General features: G+C 40.0%; 1 non-coding gene across 1 annotated transcript; it reads right to left on the bottom strand.

Annotated features, from left to right (window-relative positions):
* Positions 1 to 7578: 7578 nt before the first annotated feature.
* Positions 7579 to 7686, bottom strand: LOC112739322 (small nucleolar RNA R71). The gene has a single exon (XR_003170255.1). It is a non-coding gene; the product is annotated as a small nucleolar RNA R71 (small nucleolar RNA).
* Between the last annotated feature and the right edge of the window lie 2473 nt (positions 7687 to 10159).

Below are 10159 nucleotides of genomic sequence, written 5' to 3'. Positions count from 1 at the left end.
ACAATATTTTTCCCTCTTTCAGCTCTTCTTAACCTTCTAAGAGTTCTCTGGTCAGCTTCAGATAAAACAGGAATGGATCTCCCTGTACCTGACATACAAACAAAACAAAAGAAACACCAACAATAACACTTCAATCTATTGCTAGAATGAAGTTTAGTTTAAGCAAAAATTCGAACAGTTAGTGGGTTAGTCCAAGATTAAAGAATCAGAAAAGAAAAAGTGCTTGATCTAGATCTCCACTTCACGTAATCATTGTCAATCTATTTCAATCCCCGGCAACGGCGCCAAAAACTTGATGTGCGGAAAATGATCCGACACAAAACTCACCGGCAAGTGCACCGGGTCGCATCAAGTAATAATAACTCACATGAGTGAGGTCGATCCCACAGGGATTGAAGGATTGAGCAATTTTAGTTTAGTGATTGATTTAGTCAAGCGAATCAAGTGTTGAGTTGAGTGAAGTATGATTTCAGAAACTAAATTGCTTGAAATGTAAAGGGGGTGGGTGAATTGCAAGAAATTAAAGAGAACAGAAAATAAAAGTGCTGAATCTTAAAGAACAAGAAATTAAATTGCAGAAACTTAGATTGCAAGAAATGTAAATGACTGAATCTTAAGGTGCAAGAAATGTAAATGGCTTGAATTGTAAATGGGTTAGGGATGTGGAATTGCAGAAATTAAACACAGGAAAGTAAATTGCAACAAGCAGGGAAGTAAAGGATGAATTTAATTGCAGTAGATCTCAAACAGAAAATGTAAATTGCTTGATGAAGCGTTCAACAGAGAAACTTAAAATAGAATCTCCAGATCTCAGGACCCAAGAGACTAGATAACCAAGTCTAGATCTCAATGCCTTCCTAGATCCAATTTCAGAATTTAATTGCAAGAAAAGTAAAGATGAAGCAATAGAAGAAAAGGATTCAAATATTGATTTCTCAAAGGAATGCAGTAAAGAAAACAGAGAGATCTTAAGGTGAGATTGAGACAGAATTTCCTCAATTCTTCAACACCCAAGACTCAAGACAATTGTAAGATGAAATTGAAAACAAGAAAACTAAGAGGAAGAGAATTCAATTTTCCTTCCTCGAGACTCAGAATCTCCAAATAGCTCAAAAACCAAAAGCTCTCAACTGCAAGTTTTAAAAATTCTAAAAAGGACGCTCTCCAAAAACTTCAAATCCTAAGCTATTTATACACTTTCTTCAAATGATCATTAAGCCTTGAATTGGGCCTTTAGCCTTGATGGAATTGGGTTGATAGTAGCCTCTGTTGATTGCTCTTGGTGTTGGGAGGAAATCCATTAGTGAACCAGGCCATGAACCATTCACGTTTGAGCCAACATTTGAGGCAAACATTGACTCAAACGTTACTTGAGTGAGGCATTATGCAGCTAGGCCGTGTGCTGTCTTCCACGTTTGGCTCAACGTTTGAGGTCAAACGTGAGCTCAAACGTGGACCTCCCTTTTTGTATGCTTCTTGGGGGCTACTTTGTCCTCTTGTCGCGTTACCAATTTTGTGCTCAATAGAGACTATTATATATGGTTGGAAAGCTCTGAATGTCAGCTTTCTAACCCACTTAGAATCACCTCAATTGGACATCTACAACTCAAGTTATTCTTGTTGGAAGTATGCCCCTTCATGCTGTTTGGCGCCAACGTTTGACCTCACGTTTGAGGCAAACGTTGTCTCAAACGTTGCTGTGCCCAGGAGCTCCAACTCTCTTCTTTTTGGAGCCAACGTTTGACCTCACGTTTTAGGCAAACATTGGCTCAAACGTTGCTGCCTCCAGGGATGCCATTTCTCTTCTCTTTGGCGCCAACGTTTGACCTCACGTTTGAGGCAAACGTTGGCGCAAACGTTGCCTTCCCAGGAGCTTCATCTTCAGCCAACGTTTGACCTCAACGTTTGAGGCAAACGTTGGCGCAAACGTTGGCTTTTTCCCAGGGTGTTCTTCAACTGCTACTCACGTTTAGGTTGACGTTTGAGGCAAACGTTAGCTCAAACGTGAATTCCATTTTCTCAAACCCATTCTTGCAACCTTCTTCCATAATGTTGGCACACCTTTTGTTTCCTTTCTTCACCTACAAGTAATCAAAACAACCAATCAAAGTATCACAAAATTCACAAGGTTTATAAATCAATTAATTATCAACTAAAGTTAGCTTGAACCTCATGATTTTGTATCAATTAAAAGGTGGTTGATTGATTTAAGGAAACCATGCAATTCCAATTCAAATGGCTAATTTATAATGCAACAAAGTGCATAAAACTAAATGAAAACAAGAGAAAAAGACTAGTGAAACTAGGCTAAGATGACTTATCATCAAAAGCATCATGAAACAGTAATATGAACAGTATAAATATCCCAGCGAGACCAAAATTGTAGAATAGGTAAAACAAGCAACAAGTACGGCGCAATTATCAGGCCTAAATCCACTAACCACATCCTAGTTACCTAACCACCTAGAATCTACTACAAACATGCATCTCTAACTAGCCTAATTTGAACATAATTGGAAAAATAAGCAAATAACTACAAGTGATAGAGAAATTGGCATTTGGCGGAACCTGGTGTGTGGAAGAACAAATTTATGGAACAGAGAGATGATGGGGGTGTGGTGGTGGTGCTGACGCGGCGGTGAAGGGCGGTTGGCGCGGCGATGGATGGCTGTTCGGTGGCAGGGGGGTTTCGGGTAGGGTTTAATGGTGGAGGGGTGGGTAAGAAGGGAGCAAGGGAGGTGAAGCTGTGTTGGTGGTCGGTGGTGGGAGGCAGCGCTAGTGGCGTGGTGGTGGTTGCTGGCCATGGTGGGGGCAGCGGTGGTGGAGGGAAGAAGAGAGAGACGAAGGGGAGGGAAGGAAGAAGGAGAGAAGGGGAGAGGGGGGGTGTCGGGTGGTGCTCTGGGTGGTTGGGGGCGGTGCGGCGGTCGGAGTGGTGGTTGGGGGTGGTGGTGTTTGGGTGGGGAGCAGAGAGGGAGCAAAGGGGGGGTTGGGGGGGAAGAGAATGGTGATGCTGGGGAGGGGGGGATAGGGTTTCGCGTGGTTGGGGTTAGTGATTTTGAATCCACGCGAACGCGTGGGGCACACGATCGCGTGGCTAGGGGAAATGGGATTGACGCGGTCGCGTGATTGACGCGATCGCGCGGGTTGGGTACAAGATGGATGACGCGGACGCGTGAGGCATGCAACCGCGTCGCTGTAAATTGTGCTAAGCGCACAATTCCAGCGTCGTTTCAGCGCAACTCTTTGTCTCCATTAGAGTTCCAAGCTATCCACGCGATGCGGACGCGTCGCTCATGCGATGCGGACGCGTCGCTCACGCGACGCGGACGTGTCGCTTACGCTTTCGCGTGGGATGGGTGTTTTGCAAGTGACGCGTTCGCGTCAGGGACGCAAACGCGTGAGCCGTTTTATGCTAAACGCACACCAGCCGCACGATTCCAGTCCAGATTTTTGGGCGTTGGATTTTTACGCCGATTTCCAGATCACGCGTTTGCGTGAGTGACGCGGACATGTGGGAGGTGTTTTTCGCGACTGACGAGAACGCATTATGATGAGCGGATAATTTATACGCATTTTGGCATTGTTTTTAGTATGTTTTTAGTAGAATCTAGTTACTTTTAGGGATGTTTTCATTAGTTTTTATGTTAAATTCACAATTCTGGACTTTACTATGAGTTTATGTGTTTTTCTGTGATTTCAGGTAATTTCTGGCTGAAATTGAGGGACTTGAGCAAAAATCAGATTCAAAGGTTAAAGAAGGACTGCTGATGCTGTTGGATTCTAACCTCCCTACACTCAAAGTGGATTTTCTAGAGCTACAGAACTCAAAATGGAGCGCTTCCAATTGCGTTAGAAAGTAGACATTCAGGGCTTTCCATCAATGTATAATAGTTCATACTTTGAACGCGTTTAAACGACGTAAAAGGGCATTGAACACCAGTTCTACGCTGCTGTCTAGAGTTAAACGCTAGAAACAAGTCACAAACCAGAGTTGAACACCAGAAATACATTACAACCTGGCGTTCAACTCCAGAAAGAGCCTCTGCACGTGTAACATTCAAGCTCAGCCCAAGCACACACCAAGTGGGCCCCGGAAGTGGATTTATGCATCAATTACTTACTTCTGTAAATCCTAGTAACTAGTTTATTATAAATAGGACTTTTTACTATTGTATTAGACATCTTGGGAATCATCTTTGGATTATATTTTTATCTATTGATCACGTTTTGGGGGCTGGCCATTCGGCCATGCCTGGACCTTTCACTTATGTATTTTCAACGGTAGAATTTCTACACTCCATAGATTAAGGTGTGGAGCTCTGCTGTTCCTCAAAGATTAATGCAAAGTACTACTGTTTTTCTATTCCATTCAACTTATTCCGCTTCTGAGATATTCATTCGCACTTCAACCTGAATGTGATGAACGTGACAATCATCATCATTCCTTATGAACGCGTGCCTGATAACCACTTCCGTTCTAACTTAGATTGAATGAGTATCTCTTAGATCTCTTAATCAGAATCTTCGTGGTGTAAGCTAGATTGATGGCGGCATTCATGAGAATCCGGAAAGTCTAAACCTTGTCTGTGGTATTCTGAGTAGGGTTCAGGGATTAAATGACTGTGACGAGCTTCAAACTCGCGAGTACTGGGCGTAGTGACAGACGCAAAAGGAGGGTGAATCCTATTCCAGTATGATCGAGAACCTCAGATGATTAGCCGTGCTGTGGCAGAGCATTTGGACCATTTTCATAAGAGGATAGGATGCAGCCATTGGCAAGGGTGACGCCTTCAGACGATTAGCCATGCAGTGACAGCGCATCGGACCATTTTCCAGAGAGGATCAAAAGTAGCCATTGACAGCGGTGATATCCTTACATAAAGCCAGCCATAGAAAGGAGTAAGACTGATTGGATGAAGACAGCAAGAAAGTAGAAGTTTAGAGGGACGAAAGCATCTCCATGCATTTATCTGAAATTCTCACCAAGGATTTACATAAGTATTTCTATCCCTATTTTATTATTTATTTTCGAAAACTCCATAACCATTCTATATCCGCCTGACTGAGATTTACAAGATGACTACAACTTGCTTCATACCAACAATCTCCGTGGGATCGACCCTTACTCGCGTAAGGTTTATTACTTGGACGACCCAGTGCACTTGCTGGTTAGTTGTGCGAAGTTGTGATAAAAAGTTGAGATTACAATTGAGTGTACCATGTTGATGGCGCCATTGATGATCACAATTTCGTGCACCAAGTTTTTGGCACCGTTGCCGGGGATTGTTCGAGTTTGGACAACTGACGGTTAATCTTGTTACTCAGATTAGGTAATTTTCTTTTTGTTTTCTTTTCAAAAATTTTTCAAAAATCTTTCAAAAATTCCTCATCTGTTTTCGAAAAAATAAATAAATAAATAAATCTTTTCAAAAATATATTTTTCTTCAGAATTTTTAAGAATGAATTCTAGTGTTTCATGAAGCATGTTGAAGCATGGCTGGCTATAAAGTCATGTCTAAATTCTTTTGGACTGAGGTTTTGGCCTAAAATTGAATGAATTACTCTCATATTCATGCTAAAGCTTGATTGGCTATTAAGCCATGTCTAACCCTCAGATTGGAGCTTTAGACTAAGAGTGCAAGATTCCTGGAATTCATATTAAAAATTTTGGAATCCTTATTTTTCTTTTTCAATTAATTTTCGAAAAATACAAAAAAAATTAGAAAATCATAAAAATCAAAAATATTTTGTGTTTCTTGTTTGAGTCTTGAGTCAATTTTTAAAGTTTGGTGTCAATTGCATGTTCATCTTGCATTTTTCGAAAAAATTCATGCATTCATGGTGTTCTTCATGATCTTCAAGTCGTTCTTGGTAAGTCTTCTTGTTTGATCTTGATGTTTTCTTGTTTTGCATCTTTTCTTGTTTTTCATGTGCATTTTTGCATTCATAGTGTCTAAACATGAAAGATTTATAAGTTTGGTGTCTTGCATATTTTCTTTGCATATAAAAATTTTCAAAAATAAGTCTTGATGTTCATCATGACATTCAAAGTGTTCTTGGTGTTCATCTCGACATTCATAGCATTCTTGCATACATTCCTTGCTTTGATCCATAACTTTCATGCATTGCATCATTTTGCATGTTTTTCTCTCTCATCATAAAAATTCAAAAAATAAAAAAAATATCTTCCCCTTTTTCTCTCTCAAAATTTTGAAAATTAGATTTGACTTTTTCAAAAATTTTTAAAATCTAGTTGTTTTTTTTTATGAGTCAAATCAAATTTTCAATTTAAAAAGCTTATCTTTTTCAAAATCTTTTTCAAAAATTAAATCTTTTCCATTTTTCTTATTTATTTTCGAAAATTTTAAAAAATATTTTTCAAAAATATTTTTCTTATCTTTATCTCATAATTTTTGAAAGTATCATCATCAATTAATGTTTTGATTCAAAAATTTCAAGTTTGTTACTTGCTTGTTAAGAAAGATTCAAACTTTGAGTTCCAGAATCATATCTTATGATTTCTTGTGAATCAAGTCATTAATTGTGATTTTAAAAATTAAATCTTTTTCAAAACTAATTTCAATCATATCTTTTCAAAAATATCTTATCTTTTCAAAATTGGTTTTCAAATTTGTTTCAACTAACTAACTAACTTTTTGTTTGTTTCTTATCTTTTTCAAAACTACCTAACTAACTCTCTCTCTCTAATTTTCGAAAATATCTTCCCTCTTTTCCAAAAATTTCTTTTTAATTAACTAATTATTTTAATTTTTTATTTTAATTTTCGAAAACTAACCTTTTTTCAAAAAACTATTTTCGAAAATCACTAACCCTTTTTCAAAAATAATTTTCGAAAATCCTTCTCCCTCATCTCCTTCTAATTATTTATTCATCTACTAACACTGCTCCTATCCTTACCCTTGTGTTTGGATTCTTCATTCTTCTTCACCCCTATTCCTTTTCTTCTTCTACTAACAATAAGGAACCTCTTTACTGTGACATAGAGGATTCCTCTTCTTTTCTTGTTCTCTTCTCTTTCTTATGAGTAGGAACAAGGAAAAAGGCATTCTTGTTGAAGCTGATCCAGAACCTGAAAGGACTCTGAAGAGGAAACTAAGAGAAGCTAAATTACAACAATCGAGAGACAACTTTATTGAAAATTTCGAACAAGTAAAGGAGATGGCAGCCGAACCCAACAACAATAATGCAAGGAGAATGCTTGGTGACTTTACTGCACCTAATTCTAATTTACATGGAAGAAGTATCTCCATTCCTGCCATTGGAGCAAACAATTTTGAGCTGAAACCTCAGCTAGTTTCTCTGATGCAACAGAACTGCAAGTTTCATAGACTTCCATCTGAAGATCCTTTTCAGTTATTAACTGAATTCTTGCAGATATGTGATACTGTGAAGACTAATGGAGTAGATCCTGAAGTCTACAGGCTCATGCTTTTCCCTTTTACTGTAAGAGACAGAGCTAGAGTGTGGTTGGACTCTCAACCCAGAAATAGCCTGAACTCTTGGGACAAGCTGGTCACGACTTTCTTAGCCAAGTTCTTTCCTCCTCAAAAGCTGAGCAAGCTTAGAGTGGATGTTCAAACCTTCAGACAGAAAGAAGGTGAATCCCTCTATGAAGCTTGGGAAAGATACAAGCAACTGACCAAAAAGTGTCCTTCTGACATGCTTTCAGAATGGACCATCCTGGATATATTCTATGATGGTCTATCTGAATTGGCTAAGATGTCATTGGATACTTCTGCAGGTGGATCCATTCACCTAAAGAAAACACCTGCAGAAGCTCAAGAACTCATTGACATGGTTGCTAATAACTAGTTCATGTACACTTCTGAGAGGAACCCTGTGAGTAATGGGACGCCTATGAAGAAGAGAGTTCTTGAAATTGATGCTCTGAATGCCATATTGGCTCAGAACAAAATATTGACTCAGCAAGTCAATATGATTTCTCAGAGTCTGAATGGAATGCAAGCTGCATCCAACAGTACTCAAGAGGCATCTTCTGAAGAAGAAGCTTATGATCCTAAAAACCCTGCAATAGCAGAGGTAAATTATATGGGTGAACCTTATGGAAACACCTATAACCCATCATGGAGAAATCATCCAAATTTCTCATGGAAGTATCAAAAGCCTCAACAAGGCTTTAATAATGGTGGAAGAAATAGGTTTAACAATAGTAAACCTTTTCCATCATCCACTCAGCAACAGACAGAGAACTCTGAACAAAATACCTCTAATTTAGCAAACTTAGTCTCTGATCTATCTAAGGCCACTGTGAGTTTCATGAATGAAACAAGGTCATCCATTAGAAATTTGGAGGCACAAGTGGGCCAGCTGAGTAAAAGGATCACTGAAATCCCTCCTAGTACTCTCCCAAGCAATACAAAAGAAAATCCAAAAGGAGAGTGCAAGGCTATTGAATTAATCACCATGGCCGAACCTGTGATGGAAGGAGAGGACATGAATCCCAAGGAGGAAGACCTCCTGGGACGTCCAGTGATCAATAAGGAGCTTCCCTTTGAGGAACCAAAGGAATCTGAGACTCATCTAGAGACCATAGAGATTCCATTAAACCTCCTTATGTCATTTATGAGCTCTGATGAGTATTCCTCTTCTGAAGAGAATGAGGATGTTACTGAAGAGCAAGCTGCCAAGTTTCTTGGTGCAATCATGAAGCTGAATGCCAAATTATTTGGTATTGGGACTTGGGAAGATGAACCTCCCTTGTTCACCAATGAACTAAGTGTTCTGAATCAACTGAGATTGCCTCAGAAGAAATAGGATCCTGGAAAATTCTAAATACCTTGTACCATAGGCACCATGACCTTTGAGAAGGCTCTGTGTGACCTTGGTTCAGGGATAAATCTCATGCCCCTCTCTGTAATAGAGAAACTGGGAATCTATGGGGTGCAAGCCACTAAAATCTCATTAGAGATGGCAGACAATTCAAGAAAACAGGCTTATGGATAAGTAGAGGACGTGTTAGTAAAGGTTGAAGGCCTTTACATCCCTACTGATTTCATACTCCTAGATACTGGGAAGGATGAGGATGAATTCATCATCCTTGGAAGACCCTTCCTAGCCACAGCAAGAACTGTGATTGATGTGGATAGAGGAGAATTGATCCTTCAATTAAATGAGGACAACCTTGTGTTTAAAACTCAAGGATCTCTCTCTGTACCCATGGAGAGGAAGCACAGTAAGCTTCTCTCATTGCAGAGTCAACCAGAGCCCCCACAGTCAAACTCTAAGTTTGGTGTTGGGAGGCCACAACCAAACTCTGAGTTTGGTGTTGAACTCCCATATCCAAACTCTAAGTTTGGTGTTGGAGAGTCTCAACAATGCTCTGAACATCTGTGAGGCTCCATGAGAGCCCACTGTCAAGCTATTGACATTAAAGAAGCACTTGTTGGGAGGCAACCGAATGTTTATCTAATTTCTATTTTTATTGTTTTTCATGTTTTATTAGGTTCATGATCATGTGGAGTCACAAAATAAATATAAAAATTGAAAATGGAATCAAAGACAGCAGAAGAAAAATCACACCCTGGAGGAAGACCTTACTGGCGTTTAAACGCCAGTAAGAAGCATCTGGCTGGCATTCAACGCCAGAACAGAGCATGGTTCTGGCGCTGAACGCCCAAAATGGGCAGCATCTGGGCGTTTGAACGCCAGAATTGCACCCTGGAGAAGAGCTGGCGTTGAACGCCCAGAACAAGCATGGTTCTGGCGTTCAACGCCAGAAATGGGCAACAAATGGGCGTTCAACGCCTAGAACAAGCATGGTTCTGGCGTTCAACGCCAAAAATGGGCAACAAATGGGCGTTCAACGCCCAGAACAAGCACCAATCTGGCGCTGAACGCCCAGAGTTGTGTGCAAGGGCATTTTGCATGCCCAATTTGGTGCAAGGTTGTAAATCCTTGAACACCTCAGGATCTGTGGACCCTACAGGATCCCCACCTACCTCACCATCTCTCTATCCATTCATGGTCATCCCTTCTGTTTTCCATTTACCACTCACATCCATACACCCACCTACCTTCAAAATTCAACATCTCTTTCCCATCTAATCCCACCCATATGGCCGAATACACACATCCCTCCATCTCCTCCATATCTTCTTCTTCTATTCTTTCTTCTTTT

The sequence above is a fragment of the Arachis hypogaea genome, chromosome 13 (genome assembly GCF_003086295.3).
Source record: "Arachis hypogaea cultivar Tifrunner chromosome 13, arahy.Tifrunner.gnm2.J5K5, whole genome shotgun sequence".
In the NCBI taxonomy this organism is placed as follows: domain Eukaryota; kingdom Viridiplantae; phylum Streptophyta; class Magnoliopsida; order Fabales; family Fabaceae; genus Arachis; species Arachis hypogaea.
This window is presented reverse-complemented; position numbering and strand designations above follow the sequence as displayed.